Raw genomic sequence first — 20203 nt, 5'->3', positions numbered from 1 at the left:
TGTTGATGTAAGTATGAAAAACCCTAGAAAATCCCTTGCTTTCTATAAGTATGAAATGTAGTCTTCTACCAAGACCCGAATGTTTTGTTATGATAATGTAGTCTTCTACCAAGACCCGAATGTTTTGTTATGATAATGTAGTCTTCTACCAAGACCCGAATGTTTTGTTATGATAATGTAGTCTTCTACCAAGACCCGAATGTTTTGTAAGTAAAATGATAGTTTTTCCTTCAATTGTTTAGTACTAAAGTACTTAGTCTAACTCATCGTTTATGTGAAAGTATCACAAAATAAAGTAAATAGGAAAATGTACTACTGTAAGTGTTGTCACTGGGTACTAGGACTAACACAACACCGCATTAAGCGAAATATGTAACCTAATGAACATCTAAAGATTGTCCAGAACAAGTATTAATGTAAGTTGTACTACTGTAAGTGTTGTCACTGGGTACTAGGACTAACACAACATTGCATTAAGCGAAATATGTAACCTAATGAACATCCGAAGATTGTCCAGAACAAGTATTAATGTAAGTGTCATCGCTGGGTACTAGGAGTAACACAACATCGCAACGAGCGAAAGGTATAACCTTATGAACAATCGAAGATTGTCCACTTGTCCTCTGTAGCAGCAGCAGGTGGGTGGAGGGGTTAGCCCCGGTTGTCGATCTACCTAGTATAAGTAGTAACCTTAGACCTCCGTAGATGGTCATCGACCACTGGTGCTAATCAGTGGGGTTCGGAATGGTAAGTCCCACCAAGATATCCCATTGAACCGGGATAGGAAAGATAGTTTACACATAAAGTACTAATAAATCATCCTCGTAGTTCTAAGTACAAGTGTCCAGGTAAGTGAATACAGGATAATGCACCTATGTAAAAGTGTTCTTGTATGGTATTCATGTAAGTGTGTTCATGTAACAGGTAAGTATATGTAAACATATTCATGTATCATGTAATCCTAAGTAAGTGTACTCATGTATCATGTAAGGTATTGGTATAGACTCATGAATGAACTGACTCTGGTGTGATTACTTGTAGTAATAATAATGTTTGATATCTTCTAACTATCCCTACGGTAGTTAACTGAAAGGTAATTGGTCGTTTACGTAGGTTTATACACACTTGCTACCCAAGAGTATTGGAAAGTAAATGAAGGGTGAAAACTATAATCTCTAACATATAAATGAACATATGCGCATAAATATAGTTTGATTCAAGAAGGTAAAATAATGGTTTTGCAAGATATCTAGGAGTTTTGAACATTAATTAAGAATGACTTGATGTCATTTTAATAAACATTTCAAAACTAATACTTTTGTTATCAAGGTATTTTAAGATAGAAAACCACTTCAACCTTTTGAAATATATGAAATCTGCTGGGTGAAAACACAGTTATAAAATACATAAGATTGTTTTAATAACATACTGTTTTCTACTTGTATTCCCCCCCCCCCCATTAAAACATTTAAAATCATTTAAAACATTGATTAAGGGGTATGAACTCACCTGTAGTTGGTAGTTTAGATGAACTGGACGGTGTAGGATTGTTAGGCGTCAAGTGAGGACTTGTACACACACTACGATCCTAATGAACATATAATCACACATCTATGCACTCAGTTAGTCTCAAGTTACTAATTTATAATGTTAAGACATCCTAGACATAATAAACACTTTATATAAGTGTTTTAAGCCCTAAGGATTGCATCTAAGCTATTGTGGGACAAGGCACTTGTGTTTAGGGTTCCAAAGGACCCCATATATGAGTTTACTCTCCTTATACCATCACACATGGAGTTTACGGTTGTAAAACCTTGAGTTTACGGCCGTAAACTCCAAGACTCAATGTCTTTGGTTGTTTTAAGGTGTTAAATAATCCCTAGAATTATTCCAACTTGGTGGTTAAGTCCTTGGAAGGGTTTAAGGCATATAAACACTCCATTTAGGAGTTTACGGCCCTAAGGCCATTTCCCTTAGAGTTTGCGGCCGTAAACTCTTAAGTATGGGTGTTTTTTATGCTTTCAAGTCTCTTGCACATGTGGTATAGGTTCTAGACTTTTATTCCAAGCATATGAAGGCATTAGGCACTCTTTGGTGCCCTTCTTTCATGTTTACGGCCCAAGAACCATGTCTTGGCCGTAAACTCACTTTGGAAGGTGATTTTGATGTGTTGTGGTCCTTGATTTAAGTGGGAACAATTCCTAGTAAATGTCCAATGCTTTAGGTGCCTTAAAAGCACCCTTTTGTGCATGATTTTTGGAGTTTACGACCTAAGATACTCTTGGGTCGTGAACTCCCAAACTTGGGTGATTCTTGCTTGATTTCATGTCCCTAATACACTCTTATACAAGTCCAAGGCAGTAGTATATCACGGGGGACAGTCTAGGCTCGGTTTCAGGAGTTTACCACCCAAGAACACCTTGGGGAGTAAACTCCTAAATCTAGTGATTTAGCTATGAAATCTATGTTATGTACACATTTAAAGCTATATAACACTACTAGAGAGGGGTACTCACGATTTGGGATAAAAACCCGAAGATCCGTGAGAGAGAAAATGGCTTTTCTCTAGTTGGAAATGCGAATAATGAATGAATTTGGTTCAGAATTCTATTTATAGTCCGGAGATATTTTTGGCAGAAAATATTTTTATTCCCGAAATGATTTCTAATATTTCAGAGTGTTGGAATAAGAGTGTTGCACAAAACCCTAGTGCAACCACTCTCCTGATATCTCCTTAAGTGTAAATCCTGAAAAACTGCCAAACTTATACCCGAAGTCTGGAATTTCACTGAAACTGTTCTAAGCTCTATTGTCTTGATATGGTTTGTTCAGAATGGAAATTTCGGGTTGTCACATCAGCGGGTTGGTTCTGAATAGAAGACTTATTTTGTGAAGAAGTCTTATCTTGTTCAGTTGTTTTCTTATAAGACACTTTTTAAACAAATTTGTTTGGTTTCTTAAAAGAATTTTTATTTTGCCATTACACCTTGTTTCAAGCTTTTGACAATGAAGTTCGTTCTTCTTTTGAAATCTTTTGAATTTGTTCATAGAAAATTTGAGCTTTTGTGTTTTGTTTTTGAGAAATTAGTTCATTTGATGTTTCAACAACATTTTCTTTGTCTTTCTGAACTTCCCAATTTCGTTTTGGTTTTTGCCTTTTGAAAAGTGGATGAGTTCTTGTTAAGAGTATTTTCATTTGTGTTTTGGTTTGAGAAAAACCCTTCTTTCGAAGCTCCTTTGTTATCTTCAACAACAATTTTGTTGATCTCATGATTCACATTGTCTCCATTACTTGTGGTGACAAACACCTAATTGGGAAACACCACATCATCAGTGCATTTGAAATTTGGATAAACAAAATGAGTTCGATTTGATATTATGAGGACCTTTTTCCTTCATCACTTTGTCGAATTTTTTGGTTTCCTCATAAACTTGATCAACAACTCTGGGAATAGTTGTTTCGATTGGAATGTCATCGTCATCATTTTCACTATCAGTTTGGCTATCTTCGACAACCAAATGGTTATAATCATGAACTTTCAAAGTCGAGGGTTGGTCATTGTTATGCTTTTCCAATGAATCATTACAAATTTCTTTACCCTTAGCCATTGAAATGACATTAATGACAGATAACTGAGAACAATCAACAACTTCTTCCTCCTCAATTTCATTGATATTGTCAGAATCATCATCGATATCAACAAAACTGTGTTGAGAGTCAGATGTCGAATTCTCAGTCTTTTTTAAAATCTTTATTTGTTTAGTTTTGGTCAATGTCTCATTCACAATATGAAACAAATCCTTAGGATCCAAATATTCATCTATTTTAATATTACCATATGCATATGAATCATTTGGGACCTTGTCAAATTCAGAAATCTTCTTCTCACAGTCATATGATCTTGAATTTATTTTCTTCTTTTCCAAAATCAAAAGGTCAAAAGTTTCCTATGTTGTTCCTTACTTATGTAAGAGGATTGATGTAAATCAGTCAATTTAGCATACAATCTTTTAGCCGAATTATAGTAGATGTTACATTGTTTTAACAAAATATAATTATCCAATCTCATCTTATCCCTATCACAAGTAACATTATTTAGCTACAATTCTATATTGTCTATTCTACTCTTCCTCGACTCCAATCATTTTTGTGTTTCTAGAAGTCAAGATTTTGATTTTTTTAGCATCACTACTATAAAAAATAATCAAGTCAGTAACATATGTAATTGTCTCATCAAAATCAGATATAACAAAATCATATGAACTAGAAGGAATCTTAAAGGATTCGAGAAGAGAATGTACCTTCGAAGTCATTGGAGACTTGTGTGTGCTAGTTGAAACGAAGCATCTTTCGGTCACCTCCTCCTTATCCTCACTTCCCTCTTCATACTTTGAATACACGAATCCATGTGTTGGGTTGCTCGTCTCTTCATCATTTGATCCAGAAGACCAAATTTGATAAGTGTTATCCACATCGACACTTCCCTGAGCTACACGAAACATCCCCTTCTTCCTTGCTCTCACTTCCTCCAACCTTTCGACATAGTAGGCTTCATCATTCACTCTATCCTTCTTTTCCTCTCTCTTCCTCAACATGCAGTCAACAACCATATGATTCGTACCATTACAGTAGTGACAGTCAAAACCATAATCTCCCTTTAATATCTTTTCCACTTTCTCGTCAGTAGCCTTACTCTCTTTCTTCTCAAACATTGACTCTTCTCTAACATTCTTCCCATATGAGTTTCCCTTGAAATCACTTCCTTTGAACTTCGGATTGAATGGTTTCTTGAAAAACTTCTTGACTTTGTTATTTGAGTAATATGTCATAGCTTCGTCATCAGAGTTCATGACAAAACCTTCATTATCAGTGTTGGATTAGGTTTCTAAGCCCATAACTATAATTGGTATGTACTTGACTCGATAGTAGCAAGGTCTATTTTGGGTTGCATTCACCAGAACAATATGATAGGATGGATATTTGAGAAAGAGGTTATTTGTGATTTATTAATATATTCTAAGTATAATATATTAATTGAGAAATCATATTATTTAATTAGTATTGATCAAGAATTAATTTGAAATTAGTTTAGTGATCAAAAGAGACTGATTAAATTAACGGGGACTGATTATGTAAATCAATGATACATATGGTTTGGGCTAATGATCCATGATTGATTTGTGATGGGCTAAGTTTATGAATTAGGGTTTACAAGTGACCCTTAGAATTCTACACTACAAATGTAACCCCTAAACCCAAAAAATCGGCACTTGTGCATTCGAAGAAGAAGCTAGCCAATATTGGTGCCTCCTACTCTCTCTCACATTGTCCTCCATTTGTTCTTGGTGTTTTTTGAAACATTTGGAGCATCACACTTGAGGTGCCAAGCTTTTGAAAGGCCAACTTCTACAAGCTACAACAAGAGGTAATCATCTAACTTGTTTTTATAATTCAAATATCAAATTTGTATGCTAGTTAGGCTTCATGCTTTGGAAAAATAATATTGCATGTATAACTAGAGAAAACTTAGATCCAAAGCATTAGGGTTGTATGTGCACCATAGGGATGTTATAGCGCTCAAAACCCATCAGTGGTATCAAATCCTAGGGTGTTTTCTGTTATATTGATGCATTGGTAATTGTTTAAAACAAGGAAATCATTTTTTTTTGGAATCTGCCTGATGACCACGACGTGGTGATAGTTACCACGACGTGGTGACTGTACAGTGGGTAGATTTTTAGGTTTTTGGCCAAGTTTTGGATTAGAATCACTACCACAAACTGTTTTGACTGATAAAAATCATTTTTTATGATAAGGTATTGATTATCTTCATCCAAATTAAAAGATAATTGCTAGTTGATATAATAAGCTAATTATTTGCATTATTTGATTTGAAATTATCTTGCTATATGAGTTGAACTAGATCAAATTGGTAAATGATAAAAATATGTGAATATTTTAATTGTTTAAAATTTGATCTCAATGGCTTTGAAGAGTTACAAAACTTGCCGTCAAGTTTTGGAATTCAAAAGGTCTTGAAGAGTTTCAAAACTTGCCCTCAAGTTTTGGAATTTAAAAATCTCATTTATGGAACTTTAAATTCTAAGTTATGGAATTCAAAAAGGTTTTGAAGAGTTTCAAAACTTGCCCTCAAGTTTTGGAACTTGAAAAGTCTCATTTATGAAACATTAATTTCCAAAATCCCTAGTAATTTGAAAAGGTTCAAAAAATTTCAACTCTTGGTTTCGTAACTTAAAAATTAACTAAATAGTTTTAGTTTTGAATTTTTATATTGAGAACCTTGATGTTTTTGAATAGTTCAAATTACACCTTTATGGATTTTATTAAATTAATTAAATGTTTAATTAAAAGAGAAATTTAATAAATCCATAATCATATGGTTTAAATTTAATTAAATTAAAAGTCTAATTTATTAATAGATTAAACCACCAAGTATTTTAAATGTTTAAAATACACCCTTATACTATATAAAATTAAAAGTCTATTATATTATATATGTATAAGTTAAAAGTCAGTCTTACCGTTAGTAGGCCTCATTCACGAAGTTGGTCTATAAGGGGTGTTTAAGGAAGCAACATGTAAAATGACCGCCATTAGGTATACACTCTTATCCAGTGCACCCTTGACCAGTGGAGGGTCGTTTGCCAAACGGGTAGGATAGGACACAAACTTTCATTAATAAGTGTAATGAAATATAAAGTAACTAAATGTTTCATAAATCCCCAATCTTAGTTACTTAGGAAAAATGTGAATTTGGTGCTAATCCATGAAATTGCACATTGCACCTTATTGGTCGTTACTGGAGCGTGTCTGGTTAACCGACACACTAATATGGGACTAATGAAGGATGACAATGGGTAGCTCATGAATTATCATTGATGAATGAAGCGTGTATTGTTAACCGACACATTGATTAGGTGATTAATGGCATCAAGAGTACCAAGCTAATTTGCATGGTTATTTATACCTTGTTTGTGATCCTCGGTAACCCGGTCACAAACTTGAAGGGCATAATCGAGATTAAACATGCCATTGAAAAAGTTCAATGAATCTCAAAAGATCTAGGAGTTTCATTTAAATTCTAATTCATTTCAAATTTCATTTTCATGGTGGAATTGCTAAATCGTCATTTACCTACCGACAAATATTTTACAATTGGATTACGACATCCCTCTTCCGAATTGGGTGTTGGGTCCTAGCCTTAATATTTCATTTGGGTGTTATATTAAGGATTAAATCAACTTAGTTGAATTTCTCCCCTTGTATATATCTTGTTTTGACAACTATGGTCTTCCTTATTCTTTTGGAAAAAGCTTTCCTCATGAAGATGATATTCCACATGGCGATCAAGGTGAAAGATCAATCTCTTTGTCGTGCATTGATGGAACTGGAAATCATACCTCACTTCCTCCACCTCTTCCAAATATTCTCCTTGACCCACATGTTTGTCAACTTGAAAAGTTCAAGGTTACTCAAGCCCTGTTGGCAAGCAAACACCAAGATGGAAGGTCTATATGTGCTCACGTCTTAGAGATGAAGTTGCATATTGACATGCTGGGAATGTTCGGTGTCGTTTTCCCAAGGAAGTTGGTTGTTGACTTGGTTCTTCAATCACTTCCCGAGTCGTATGGACAGTTTGTTAAAGACTACTATATGATAGATCACAATGTGACCTTATTGATGTTACCTATTTGCTAATTGTTGTTGAATCATCAATGATTTGGCGCACTCGTCAAGCAAATTTGATTGGAAGATCAATCTCCCAAACTTCCATGAACATTGACAATGGGAACGTTGGAAGTCCAGAAAAGTTTTCTCTTCCCAATTGTAAAGGATCGGCCAAGGTCAAACCATTTGACCAATTGGTAAAGAGAAAGGCTAAGTCTGAGATTGTCCCGTGCTGAATAGGTTCAACATGCAGAATTCCAATAAAGGAGAGTTACTGATCCAAAGTAACGCCAGATTGAGTAAGAATCAGAGCTTGAGTACACAGGTTGAGATAGCTGAGATGAGTCGAGTACCGTATGCGTACGTTGTAGGCTAGATCATGTATGCTATAACTTACTACTCATCCTGATGTGGCCTTTGCATTGAGCATGGTCAGTCGATATCAGGGGAACCTTGGTAAGGCTCACTAGACTGCGGGAAAGAACATTCTCAAGTACCTGTGGAGGACTAAAGGTTGGGTCCTTACCCTCAGCGGGAGTGATGACTTGAGAGTAGTAGGGTATAGTGATGCTAGCTTCCAGACCGATAGGGATAATTTCCGCTCTCAGTCAAGCTAGGACTTTATCTTAAACGGGGAAGAATTTATTTGGAAAAGCTCCAAGCAGGAGACAGTGGCTGATTCAACTTGCGAATCAGAGTATGGAGATTCTCTGTGATAGTGAAAGTGTAGTTGTCTTAGCCAAGGAACCAAGGGATCACGGGAGATCCAGACACATCGACAGAAAATAACATTTCATAAGACATCGAATAGAAGAAGGACTCCTCGTGGCAAAGAGGGTTTCATCGGATGAGAACCCAGCAGATCCCCTCACAAAGGGACTGGGTAGGGTTAAGCATCTTTAGCATGCGAGGCGCATAGGGCTAAAGGATGATATTAGTTTTAGAAATTAGATAGCTTTTGAAATTTGTAAAGTGTAATTGACATTTGATGATAAATAAAAGTTGTCGTTTATTTATAAGTAAAGTGTTGCAATCTTCTGTCAATCGTTTACTATCATTTCATTTTTCATGTGTTGACTTCCAGAATAATTATGTTTATCATATTATTCAAATTCTCCACAGTTGGTCATATGTTGTAAGTAGATATGAATCAAGACTGTCATGAAGTTGGCTTGTAGATGTCTAAGGTGTTGGACGTAGCAAGTGTTGCTACAACACTCATGAGTGCTCATAAGTTCTGAGTATTGGATTCAACCCACGCTCACTTGTATCACTTCATGGAATTTATCCCGAGTGATCGTTAGACGGTAACATCATATAAGTCTTCAAACCTAGATATATGAGTTGTTGACTATGAGTTGGTTATAGATTGATTTCACGAAAATGCATTGGTAACTCGATGTTATAAAACGTGCCTTTGTGTATAATTCAACAAGTAGTAGAACAAGAATATGAGTCGAAGTTTATCTGTTCCTTCTAGGATTAGAAGCGATATCTGGGCCCCTCTATGATTTTGTTGTGATCTAAGTACCGGGCCTGGTCAAAACTAAATTGATGTGTTCGATTAAGTTCTATGTCAAACAAATCGGAAATCGGGAAACAAACTACTAGACAATAAGTAAGAAATTTTTCCATGTAATTGCCCGACTGATATCTAGAACAGAGGATTATATGATCACTTATCTTAAATGGAGTATCATCATCATCTTAGTTCCACGAGAATTTGAAAGAGCTACGATTACTGATCGGTTGCTGAAGTCATTCTTGCAGTTATACTTATTAGACTTATCCAAGTAGGAGACTATTGGATTAGGTGTCTAAGTTCATAACTATTTCTGGAATATACTTGACCCGGTTAGCATGGTCCATTTGGGTTGCATGGAATTGCAACACTTGGATAGACTAAATGAGAGAAAGGACACTTGTGGTTTATTAATATATTATAAGTTCTAATATATTAATAATATTATTTAATTAGTTTTGATCAAGAATTAATTTAGAATTAATTTGGTGATCAAAAAGAAACTAATTAAATATATGGGGTTGATTGTGTAAATCATCCATTCGTTTATAATGAGCTAATGATCCATGGTTATTGAATTGGGCTAAAACCCATAAGGTGCTCCATGGATAGTCCATGGGGGTTATAAACCCATGGATCATGGAATATGAAAAGCCATGTCAATTAGGGTTTACATGTTGTAACCCTACTTGTGACACAACTATAAAAGGACCCCATGGGCTACCAAAATTGGCACTATGTGTAGATCAAGAGGGCTAGCCGATTTTGAGTGATAGTATACTTATCTCAAAGTTATTCCAAGAGTTGTGGTGTTTTTTGAAACATTTGAGGCATCACATTTGAGGTGTTAGGCTCACAAGGTGATATGTGTACTTTTATATGTATTTTTATGCACTTTATCTTAATATTTTGGCCTTATTTATTCTCTCTTAGAACTAAAGAGTACTCATAATGCTTTGAATTATGTTTTGCAGCTATTTGTTGTCGATAAAGCACAAAAGAAAAGACTGAAGCGGAAACCGGGCTTAGAAGCTAAAAGAAAGAAAAGAATGTTGAGAAACCAAGTACGCCCCGCGTACCTTAAGGGTACGCCCTGCGTACAGACTTGCCTCGGATATGTTCAATCGCGTAGTTATCCTTAGTACGCCCCGTGTAATCCTTAGTACACCCAGCGTACGTAAGTCGGCTAAAAAGGCTATAAAAGTCGATTTTCAGCTAACCAGGAGGGGGGATTCGACTTCCAACTTAGTTTAGTCGATATTTAACTTCCGTTAAGCCGTTTTGTGGGTTTAGAAGGCGGCCGGAAGGCCGTTAAGCTAACGGGAGCAGAGATCGGAAGGATCGGAGAGCGGATACATGTCGGTGATCATATGGATTGTTAACGTGACCATGTTTAGCATTCCATTGTGGTACTTTCCTGTATTTAGTTTCTGATTTGGGTGTAAAAACCTTTTACTTTGTGTTTATGATTGAATGAAGCGTTGATTATTAGACTAATTGCTATATTGAATTGTTTGTTTATGTTTAATTTATCTTGCCAAGCTTGTTAAAAAACCCTTCTGTGTTAATGATGATTATTTTCTGTTAATAGTTAAGTGAATTAAGTTGCATGAACATCTGCTTGATTTGCTTGTCTCTTATGATTTTTGATGACCATCGAGATTATAAGTCTAGAAATAACGAATGTGAAACTAGGATTAACTTGAGAATAAGTAAGTTAATGTGTGAGCCTTGTTTGATGACCATCAACAAGAGGTTAAATTGAATTAATATCTCGATTAACTATATTTACAAGTCTTGCTTGATACGAACTGAACACTAGGAAGCATGTTAGTTTAATCAACTGATCACTGTTTAAATTGACTTGTTTGCTAAAGGATTAGTTATAGTGAACGCGAATCTAATCATTTTAGGAATCGGTGAACATGACTAAATGAATTTATATATGCAACTGTCTATATTTTTAAGGTGTAATTTGTCCAAACCAAAGTACCTGAAGAGATTTGTTTTCCTGTTAGTTTATCGAGAGTAGTTAATTAATTGTTAGTTTGAAATTTATTTCTTTATTCTTTTCGTGTGACCTATAACCTATAATTAAATATATTAAATTAATCAACCGTTCCCTGTGATTGACACCCGACTTACCTAAGCTATACTGTAATCTGACTAGGTACACTGCCTATAAGTGCATAGATAGTCTAAGTTTGTTAGGTTATAAATATTAAAATTATTGGGTACTTTTGTGCACACCAAGTTTTGGCGCCGTTGCCGGGGAACGACATGTCATTAATTTAGTTTATTTGATTATTCGTTATTTGTTTTTAGTTAGTTTTTATTTTTAGTTTGATTTTCGTTGATATCATTTCACTTGTCGGGAAGGTTCTTGTTTTTATTTGCAGGAATTTGGGATTGTACACATTGCTTGACTTAACTTTTTGCATGGGTTTCGAGAATAAAAGCGATTAGGGAATTATTGACCTGCTTAGCCTACGACTTTGATGAATTGTCCAACTCAATCCATAAGGCGTAGTATAGCAAGGCGTATTGTGGTGGTTAAGTGGAAGACCAAGCTCTTGTTGTTCTTGACTAGTTAGGTCACTTCTTGTTCCGCTTTTAGTTAACGGTGCAAGGAAAACAAAGGAAATATTCTAACGGGTCCCGAAAATGGGTATTTTCGCAAACCAATTCTTGCATGCAAAGGTTTTTAATCAACCATTGTCGTTTGATCTTGACAAAGATAAGTGATTGTGACGTTTTTTTTCTAATTTTTTGATCACTCATCGTGAAGTCATTAGTTGCTGAATTGATTAAGAAATTAAATAGAATATATATATATATATATATATATATATATATATATATATATATATATATATATATAAATATAATAAGGTTTTAAAGTCCCTAGATTAAATAATTAAAAAGAAAAGGAAGTTAAATTAAAGAAAAAGGAAAGTTTCATTTAAAATTACGCCCTGCGTAAGGTTACTTACGCAATGCGTAATGTGCCCGGATCGCGGATGAACATTTCAGGGTATTGAGGTTACGCCCCGCGTAACCTTGTGTTACGCCCCATGTACATAAGCGACCAGGTATATCTCTTGACCCTTTGACTTCTCTGTTATTTTTTTTCAAACCCAATTCCTTTCTCGCATAAGCTGTGATGGCAACTCTCTCCAAAACTTTCGATTGTGCTTCGTTCTTGTTAAATTCGACACTCAAGTAAGCTTTTTCGGTTACTTAATGTTTTAGATTTGTGTTTAATTTGATGAAAAAAACCTGCAAAATGCCTTTGCTCGCAAGCTAGGGTTTATATATTTCTCGGATTAGGGCCGATTTCGCACATGCATGTGTTGATTAGGGCTTGAATGGACCGATTTCGGTTAATAAACTAAACCCTAGGACCTAATTTGGTCTAATTTCCGTCCCACACCCATCGATTTGAGCTTGGGGTCGCACGCCTCGCGTACCCCTGTTGACTTCTATCTTTTGACCACGCAATGTTTAAAAAAATTGATTGTGTTGTTGCCCTTGCTGCGTTATTTGGATATGGGTTATGATTTGGGAACAAGTAAAGCGAACAGGGACAGATTCGTGAACCTGGACGTACGCCCAGCGTACGCTGGACGTACGCCCCGCGTAAATTCCAGGGCCAGCACCATTATTTTTTGGTTTAAAAATTATTAATGTTGTGATGTTTGGTTTGGTTTTGTGTTAATATGTGCAGATTATGGCCTGAAGGACACAAAGAACCAACCCACCCGAGGATGTGACCGATCATCATTTTTTGCAATTTCCGCAAACGTTGAACGATGCAACCCGGGCACGTTATGTTACCAACTTGAGCTTGCTTCTCACCAAAGAGATTGATATTGCACCATCATTCGACTGGGAATTGGCTACCAGGATTGGACTTGCTTCTTTGATCCAGGAATTTTTGCAATACACACACTCGGACGCGAGTGGTGTGGAATTGTTTGTGTGTCAGGGATGGGCGCGTTTGTTCAGGATCCAGGAGACTGTATATCGGGAGTTTTTGCTGGTGTTCTACGCTACAGTTTCCTATGATCCTAGGAAGGCACTCGATGACAGGACAACCTTTGCTTTCAGACTGGGAGGAGTGAGCCGGGAATGCAGCGTGATAGAGCTTGCGACTCGGTTTGGTATTTACACAGTCGATGAGACGAGGAGTGTCCACTTCCCGGCATTCCTTGCTGATTGTCTCATGGACCGGCCGGAAGACTATAACGAGAACACTTTTTGGGCCGAGATTACGGGAGGAGTTTATACACCATCTACCACACGAGGGGGGATGATTCGGTCTACTACATACCGAATGTTGCACCAGTTGATTTCTATGTCTCTCACACATCACAAGAATAGTGAGAGAGTGCCTTCGACGGACTTGTATTTCCTATGGGCACTAGTTACTCCAGGGAGACACCTAAACCTTCCAGTTGCGTTAGCTGCATATTTGGGACGGAGGGCCAGGGGACTTCGAGGGGATAGCCCGATATGCGGAGGGCATTTTGTCACGCGGTTAGCTCGATCATATCAGTTGCTGACGCGTGAGATCACGAGATCGATGGTGTTTCACGACATGAGGCCGATGAGTCTTCAGTTGTTAGAGTCGATGCGCGTATTAGAGCGGGGTGGAGATGGTGTCTTGAGGGTTCGGGCAGATGAGGAGGGTGTCGCCAAGCCACAGCCGAGACGGGTCCAGCGGCGTAGACCTGCTCCTCGGGGAGCGCAGCAGGGACCTGAGAAGGAGATTGATATGCGCTACCTGGCTCAGGGTATTGACCGTCTTGACATGAGGGTCCAGAACCTTAGCGAGTATGTTGCACATGTGGACAGGCAACAGCGGTGGTATGGGGATGCGTTGAACGCATTCTTTGCCCACCAGGGCTTTCAGTACTCGGTCCCCTACCCACCACCATTCCAGTCACGATTTGATGGGGCCGGTACTTCTGGGACACAGCCACATGATGATGGAGATGATGAGTGATCCTTTTTATTTTATTTATTTTGTTTTTAGTTTAGTTTTTTTTAGTATTTGGTATGTAATTAAACTTGGATAAAGTTTGTTTTACTTTTGTTTTCCATGTTGATGCTCTTTGGTTGTTTAGATTTCTGCAGAATTTTTGCCCTTAGAAAGCTGGCAGTAAGTTCAGCAGCTAGGTCCGACTGTTGCTAGAGAGAGCGGTTTGAGAGTTGAAGATTATAATCAAGACCCACAATTTGTGATAAGTGTGGGGTGCATATTTATTTCGTGAGCAATCGTTTTGAAGATTGGCATTTTTACGATGTTTTGACTCTTATGATATGGATGAGCAGTTCCCACACCATAGAGTTTTATTTTGACATGAGGAAGACGTATCATCCCGGCTGCCATGACATGGTTAACACTTTCCTATGTTGTGGGGGATTTTTTTTTCATCGCGAGAAGAGGATGTCATTCTTCACGAGACGACGTGGTCGACACTTTCCCACGTCATGGCTATTACACATTGCATTTGTTTGCAATCTTTTGCACCACATTTTTTGAAGATGGTGGTCTTGATTTTTTTTTTTCGGCAAATTCAGAAGCAGTAGTTCTAGTTTTCAGTCTTTCAGTAATATTTGGAGCAACTTGTAGCAGCCCCATTCGATCTCGCCACAACTACCCAGGGGAGTCTGTTCCTTTTTCTCCCTTTTTATGTTCTTAATTTGTTTTAGCATACAATGAGGGCATTGTATGAAATAAGTGTGGGGTAGGGGGTCGGTAAAAGTAAATTAAATTTAGAAATTTAAAATTTTTTTAAAAAAACTTGAAATAATAGTTTAATTTAGAAAAATCTAGTGATAATTTAAATTTTTGCTAATATTGTATGAAATAATCCGATGAGAACTCAAATGTTTAGTTGAGCCAATATACGTTATAGTGCATTTGTGGCTTCCCTTATTTTAGTGAAATCATGGAACAAAAACATAACCCCGCTTGGTTTGAGGGATGCAATATGTTTAGCAGCCTAAACCTGAAATGTATCCAGGAAAATTACTATCATTAACCAATAAAGGTTGAGGTTGAGCGCCTCTGCTTAAGCATGTAGGTTTTGAGTGAAAAAAAAGTGAGGTACATGTAATATAAAAAAAAGAATTACGAATAAAGTTTGAAGAATTTTGGAGCAAATAAAGTGAAGATCAAAAGATCAAAATTCTGAAGAAATCCAAAAAGTTGAAGATACCATAAATCAATTCAAATAAGGTGGTGAATTCAAAGAAATCAAAGATCAAATTAGCAAGGAAGTGAAGAATTCCAAAAGAAGCTCCATAGTGGTATCGAAAAAAAAATTGTAATCCTAGATTATGTATGCTTAGGTTGCTCAACTAAAAATACCTTGAGGTTAGGAGGTTTTCTGCGGATGGATTCGGAGGGTTGCATAAAATGAGCATTGTTCGGAAAAAGTGGGCGAGTGTTTATGAAGATTGTGAGTATTTAAAATAAGAGGGGGGTACTTTAGGAAATTTTTAGACACAAATGTATGCGTTGAGGTCTTGGCATAATGGCTGAGTTTTAAATGGATTGTTTAGTGCGATATTGGTAAAATAAAATTAAAATTTGCTTGGGGGCAAGCAAAGGCTAAGTGTGGAGTATTTTGATATGTATTTTTATGCACTTTATCTTAATATTTTGGCCTTATTTATTCTCTCTTAGAACTAAAAAGTACTCATAATGCTTTGAATTATGTTTTGCAGCTATTTGTTGTCGATAAAGCACAAAAGAAAAGACTGAAGCGGAAACCGGGCTTAGAAGCTAAAAGAAAGAAAAGAATGTTAAGAAACCAAGTACGCCCCGCGTACCTTAAGGGTACGCCCCGCGTATAGACTTGCCTCGGATATGTTCAATCGCGTAGTTATCCTTAGTACCCCCCGCGTAATCCTTAGTACGCCCAGCGTACGTAAGTCGGCTAAAAAGGCTATAAAAGTCGATTTTCAGCTAACCAGGAGGGGGGATTCGACTTCCAACTTAGTTTAGTCGATATTTAACTTCCGTTAAGCCGTTTTAAGGGTTTAGAAGGCGGCTGGAAGGCCGTTAAGCTAACGGGAGCGGAGATCGGAAGGATCGGAGAGCGGATACATGTCGGTAATCATATGGATTGTTAACGTGACCATGTTTAGCATTCCATTGTGGTACTTTCCTGTATTTAGTTTCTGATTTGGGTGTAAAAACCTTTTACTTTGTGTTTATGATTGAATGAAGCGTTGATTATTAGACTAATTGCTATATTGAATTGTTTGTTTATGTTTAATTTATCTTGCCAAGCTTGTTAAAAAACCCTTATGTGTTAATGATGATTATTTTCTGTTAATAGTTAAGTGAATTAAGTTGCATGAACATCTGCTTGATTTGCTTGTCTCTTATGATTTTTGATGACCATCGAGATTATAAGTCTATAAATAACGAATGTGAAACTAGGATTAACTTGAGAATAACTAAGTTAATGTGTGAGCCTTGTTTGATGACCATCAACAAGAGGTTAAATTGAATTAATAAATCGATTAACTATATTTACAAGTCTTGCTTGATACGAACTGAACACTAAGAAGCATGTTAGTTTAATCAACTGATCACTGTTTAAATTGACTTGTTTGCTAAAGGATTCGTTATAGTGAACGCGAATCTAATCATTTTAGGAATCGGTGAACATTACTAAATGAATTTATATATGCAATTGTCTATGTTTTTAAGGTGTAATTTGTCTAAACCAAAGTACCTGAAGAGATTTGTTTTCCTGTTAGTTTATCAAGAGTAGTTAATTAATTGTTAGTTTGAAATTTATTTCGTTATTCTTTTCGTGTGACCTATAACCTATAATTAAATATATTAAATTAATCAACCGTTCCCTGTGATCGACACCCGACTTACCTAAGCTATACTATAATCTGACTAGGTACACTGTCTATAAGTGCATAGATAGTCTAAGTTTGTTAGGTTATAAATATTAAAATTATTGGGTACTTTTGTGCACACCACAAGGTTCTCGAGGACTCCAAGCAACAAGAAAGGTATGTTCTTCTACTAGCTTTTATGTTTCAAAGCTCCCCATGCCATGCTAGTTAGGTAAGAACCTTGGAAATTCAAATTTGCATGTATCTTAGTAAAACATAGATCTGAGGTTTCTATGGTTGCATGTACACCCTAGGAGTGTTAGAATGCTCAAAACCCTTCAGTGGTATCAGAGCATAGGCTTGTTTTCTTGATACTTGATGCAAATTCTTAAAAAAAAATCATTTTTCCTGCATTCTACTGAGTGAAATCGCCGAGTCCATGGGGGGGACTCGACGAGTCTAAGCACAAACTCATCCTACTCATCAAGTAGGTTCATGCACTCGACGAGTAAGGGGCTCAGAATGCAGTTTTTCGAGTTTTGCTGCTGGAAATAGACTAGAATCATTAACCTTAACTGTTTTGGACTTATAAAACCTATTTTTGATGTGGTAATGATTATGCTAATCCATTAACAATTATAATTATCAAAATTTCAAGTTTTATATGTGTGTTTTTATGATTCCTGAAATTGTTGATATGAATGTTCATATACTTATGAGTTTAGTAGATCATAGGAATTATTTGCAAATAGTTTGTTAGTTTAATTCTTGATCTTGATGTGCTTTAATGGAATCCATAATGTCCTCAATTTATGGATTACCAAAAGTCTTCCTTTTAAAGTCCATTAATGAACACATATGTTACATAAAATGAAGAGTCTCACATTTTAATAAACCACTAACTCATAATTTATGAAGTTGAAAAGTTTTCAAAGTTACAAAACTTGCCATCAAGTTTTGGAACATGTAAAGTCACCTTAAAAACTTTAGTTCCAACCCCTAGAATTTTAAAAGTTAAAATTTAACCCTTATACTTTATAATATTATAAGTTAATAATATATATATATATATATATATATATATATATATATATCACTGTTGTAAACATCCTGAATAGGTCCCGATTAATCTCCGGTTAATCCCTAGGTGCTACTCGACCGATTAGAGGGTGCCTAGCGATTAATCCCTGCATACATAATGAGTGAAACATTATAAAACAATTAAATTTTAACATTTTGAAGAAGTTTTTTTTTCAATGGAAACTATTTGAAGCATGATTAGTGTTGTATTAATCATATTAACCTATTTTGTTATCATATTAGTGGTATTTACGAAATTTGATAGGATATTAGTCATATTTAATTTTTTAAAATTAACAAATAAGCAATTAATGGTCCCCGATTAATCCCCCGATAAATCTCCGCCTAGCCGATTAATCCCTTGACCCCAGTCCACCGACTAGCAAACGTTGAGCGTTTTTTACAACCTTGAGCGTTTTGTTCTTATGCATATATATATATATATATATATATATATATATATATATGCATAAGAACAAGTTGTTTTACCATTAGCAGGCCCCATTCACGAACCCGGTCTTTAAAGGGGGTATAAGGTTGTTGCCTATAAAATGACAACTTAATGGGTGTCCACTCTCACCCATCGCTTCCTTGACTGGTGGAGGGTCGTTAGTCAAACGGGTAGAACAATGAATTTAATCCTCATTAAAAATATGATGGTTATAAAGTAACTAAATGTTTTTATAAATTCCCAATCGTGGTTACTTTAGGAAAATGTGAATATGGTGCTAACCCATGAAATTACACTTTGCACTTTGCTTAAGTCGTTAGTGGAGCGTGTGTGGTTAACCGACACACTAACCTGGAATTACCAAGGTAGGAAATTGGTGGCTTAAGGTTTATCATAGATCGATGGAGCGCATGTGGTTAATCGGCACATCGGTTAGGCGATAAACATTAAGAGTACCAAGTAATTTGCATGGTTAATTGACACCTTGTTTTGTGATCCTCGGTATCCTAGTCACCAAAACTTGAAGGGCACATTTGAGATTGAAACATGCCATTGAAAAGTTCAATGAATCCCAAAAGAATCTAGGAGTTTCAAAACCAATTAAAACCTAATAATACATTTTGTTTTTCATGGTGGAAATTGTTGAATCGTCATTCATCTACCTTCAAATATTTTATAGCTTGGATTACGGCATCCCTCTTATAAGTTATAAGATATTGTGTTGGGTACTAGCCTTAATATTACATTTAGGTGTCTTATTAAGGACTATATTTATATCTAATCTAAATTTGTCCTTCTTTCTTTTCAGATGTCTTCCAAAAATGTTGTTTTTGGCTCAAACCCTACCGATTCCTTCTCTCTCATGAACCTTTGTGGGAGAATCATCTTCGATGGATCCAACTTCAATGAATTGATCAGGAACATCAGGATGGTCACTCGCTATGAGGACTAGGAATATTTCCTCGACAAGGAGCTTAAGGAACTTGATGAGTTGTCTGCTACTCCTGAGGATATCGTTGAATTCCAAAATCACGAGGGAGGTGCGACCAAAGTGGCATGTATCATGTTGGCCACCATGACAGTCGAGCTCTATAAGTCCTATGAGGACTATTACCCTTTTGAGATGCACCAGGACTTGATGAACCGCTACCATCAAAGTGCTCCTCAAGAGAGGTATGACATCATCTCCTCCATGATAACAACCTGAATGAAGGATGGTGAACCCATCACGGGCCAGTTACAGAAAATGCAAAGGTATGTGGACCGTTTGCTGAAATTGAATGTGAACTTCCTTGAGGAGTTGGCAATTGACATCATTTTGCACTCCTTACCTTCGTGTTATGATCAATTCCGAATGACATATTACATGAACAAGGAGGAAGTTACACTTAAAAAACTTCAAGGACTTTTGAAGACTGCCAAAAATGGTCTTAAAAGTAAATCGGTTGTTACCACTCCTACTCCTACCGCAACCCCTGTCTTGGCAATCGGGCAAGGTAAATGGAAGAAGAGGAAGAGCCCTTCGAAGGGTACCAAGGGAAATTCCCTTGATGGCTCCTCTTCGAGTGCAACCAAAATAGGTTCT

Source organism: Lactuca sativa, chromosome 5 (genome assembly GCF_002870075.4).
Source record: "Lactuca sativa cultivar Salinas chromosome 5, Lsat_Salinas_v11, whole genome shotgun sequence".
Taxonomy (NCBI): Eukaryota; Viridiplantae; Streptophyta; class Magnoliopsida; order Asterales; family Asteraceae; genus Lactuca; species Lactuca sativa.
The sequence above is the reverse complement of the archived record's forward strand: the minus strand, read 5'-3'. Positions refer to the sequence as shown.